Here is a 3185-nt window from a genome sequence, read left to right as displayed (position 1 = left end):
TTTTCGTCTTTTTGAGACAGGGTCTCCCTGTAGCCCCAGCTGTCCTGGAACTCACTATGTAGACCAGGCTGGCCTTGAACTCACAGAGATCCACCTGCCTCTGCCTCCCAAGTGCTGGGATTAAAGGCATGCGCCACCACGCCCGACAATTGTTTGTTTTTGAAACAGTCTCCCTGTAGTCCCAGCTGGCCTGAAACTCACTAGGCAGACCAGAATAACCTACCTTGATCTCACAGAGATCTGCCTGTCTCTGCCTCCTGAGTGCTAGAATCAAAGGTGTGCGCCACCACACCCAGCTCATGATAATTTTTCAGTTTACATCTAATGATAATCAAAAGACCAGCTTTCAAACAATTCAGAATTTAAAAATGAAAGCACAGTTCAAAAGATTTACTTTTCATTTCATTGTGTATGTAAGAGCACCATATGGAAATGATGTGAAAAAAGCGTGGCTCATATTGTGAAGTGGGAGGTTAGCAGTTTCTGGTGAGTTTGAAGTATATGGGTCAGACACAGATTGTAAGAGTTAGACCAGATAGCCAGATGAGTAGGTAGGTAGATGATAGCTAGATGGACAGATAGTAGATATATGTTAGATAACAGATGATAGATAATATGTGTATGTAGATAATATATAGAAGATAGCTAATGATATATAATACATAATAGATGATAGACAGAGATAGATAGATAATGGGTAAATGATAGGTAGATACATGATTGAGAGCTGATTGAGGGATACATAGATAATAGACCAATAGATAGATGATTGCTAGATTTAGATAGATAGATAGATTAGATAGATAATGGGTAAATGATAGGTAGATACATGATTGAGAGCTGATTGAGGGATACATAGATAATAGACCAATAGATAGATGATTGCTAGATTTAGATAGATAGATAGATGATAGATAGATAGATAGACAGAAGCAGGAGGAACAGTCAAGGAAGAGCTTAGTGCTAGAATTTTGGACTAAATTGGTGAAGGATCATAGGGCCTAGTGCATACTGGTTTTGATGCAAATTTTCTTAATGCCAGAATATTATCTTTTCCAGAAAAAAAATGAAAAATAGGTTCCTTTTCAAAATGTGCCTTCAATAAAGCATCTTAGAATATATTAATTTCATTAGAAATTTGCATAAAAATCTATTAGTCTTTTTGAATTTTTATTTTAAAAAAACATAGTCTGTCTGATAAAACTAGCAATAAAATTACTTTTGTAAAAAAGTACACACAGGCTCTTCTTGTCTGGCTGGAAACACGGGAACCAGCAAGGAGGGCACCACTCCTCTGCACGGTGGGCAAAGGCGCCCCGGACTCTGCAGTGAAGTAGGTGCAGATCAATGGCCTGGTAGTATTAAAGATGATCAAACATTATCAAGAAGGAGGACAAGCAACTGAGATTGTTCAAGGAGTGCTTTGGGGTTTGGTTGTAGAAGACCACCTAGAAATTATCAATTGCTTTCCGTTCCCACAGCACACAGAGGATGATGCTGACTTTGATGAAGTCCAGTGTCAGATGGAAATGATGTGCAGTCTTCACCACGTAAACATTGATCACCTCCACGTGGGCTGGTATCAGTCCATGTACTGTGGCTCTTTCTGGCCGCTTTTGGGTTCCCAGTTCAGTTACCAGCATGTCATCTGTTGTTCTCATTTATGATCCTATGAAAACTGCCCAAGGGCCTCTCTCACTGAAGGCATACAGACTGACTCCTAAACTGAGGAAAGTTTGTAAAGAGAAGGACTTTTCCCCTGAAGCATTGAAAAAGGCAAGTATCACCTTTGAGCACATGTTTGAGGAAGTAATTGTAATTGTAATTAAAAATTATCTGATCGATGTCCTAATGTAGGAGCTGGAGAAGTCAACTGGGGCAGCTACACAAGAAGTCTTGCTAGCAGCAATCACTTGGGGAAGAATCTACAGGTGCTGATGGACCGAGTGGATGAAATGAGCCAGGCCACAATCAAATACAACACGTACATGAAGAACACGAGTAAACAGCAGCAGCAGAAGCATCAGGATCAGCAAGGTCACCAGTAGGAGACTATGCCATGCCAGAGCGTGGGGGAACTCCTGCTCCCCGAGAAGGACTTATCCAAACTCTTCAAGCCTCACCAGGCCTGGGCCAGGAGGGATTCGCTGCTCATTGCAGGCCAGATTAACACCTGCTGCTGGAACATCAAGGAGTTCACTGCCCAGAATTTAGGCAAACTCTTCAAGGCCCAGTCTCTTCAAGAACAAAACTAAGAAAGGAAATTTCCAGAAAAAGAGTTGGAGTGGACTCTTGAGACAGCACCAGGGCCACTCTTGAAAGAAATACATTTCCATACTGAAAAGCAGAGGGTTTCTTTAATGTCATCGCTGTAATGTTTTTCTAGCTAATATTAAAACAAAACCTTGACTGATTGTTTAAAAAAAAAACAGAGAATTTACCTGCCAGATATTAAGATATATTTAGTAGCCAAAGCAATACTTTCTTTTTAAAAAATGGCATGGTATTGACAGAAGACTAGGCAGATAGACTAGAGGAACAGAGTAGAATGACAGACCTGTAAGAGCTTAGTCTATGATGGAAATAATGGTAATGGTAAATAAGAAGGGGGGATTGACTGTTTGGTGGTGAAGAGAAAAATTGATCCATTATATGGGAACAAATATAGTTGTATCCTTACCTCCCATTACACAAGGCTGTGTTCCAAAGGGGTCAAAGAACTAAGTGAAAAGTATTTGTCTACATCACATATCAGAAATATGTAGAGCCAAATATCTGGAATTCTAAACTCAGATTTGGGGAAAATTCATATGGTCAATGCTACGTTACATATTCTGTCCCAACTGGGTCTAGGGCAGCCTACTGTAATCCAAGACCTCAGTATTTATGTAGCAAGTGGAACAGAGACTAAAATACACTTGACTCAACTTTAATCAGTTTTGCCACCAAGTTAAGTTTTGAGGCTGTGCTGGTGTAGTAGTTACCTGTCTTGCTGTCTTGAAAAAATACCTGACAAAAGCAGCTTGAGGAAGGAAGAGTTTATGTTGGCTTACAGTTCCAGGAGATACTGTTCTTTATAACGGAAGGCATGGCCCCATGAGGCAGGAGGCAGCTTATCACACTGTGGCAATAGTCAGAGAGTGATGGATAACTATGCTCAGCTTGCTTTCTCCTTTTTATTCAGA

At 40.3% G+C, this 3185-nt stretch overlaps 1 pseudogene; it reads left to right on the top strand.

Moving 5' to 3' along the window:
* Positions 1-2255, top strand: part of LOC103726172 — a 4048-nt pseudogene extending 1793 nt beyond the window's left edge.
* Positions 2256-3185: the final 930 nt, after the last annotated feature.

This window comes from Nannospalax galili, unplaced genomic scaffold, assembly GCF_000622305.1.
Source record: "Nannospalax galili isolate Female #2095 unplaced genomic scaffold, S.galili_v1.0 scaffold528, whole genome shotgun sequence".
NCBI classification, from domain to species: Eukaryota; Metazoa; Chordata; class Mammalia; order Rodentia; family Spalacidae; genus Nannospalax; species Nannospalax galili.
The sequence above is the reverse complement of the archived record's forward strand: the minus strand, read 5'-3'. Positions and strand labels throughout refer to the sequence as shown.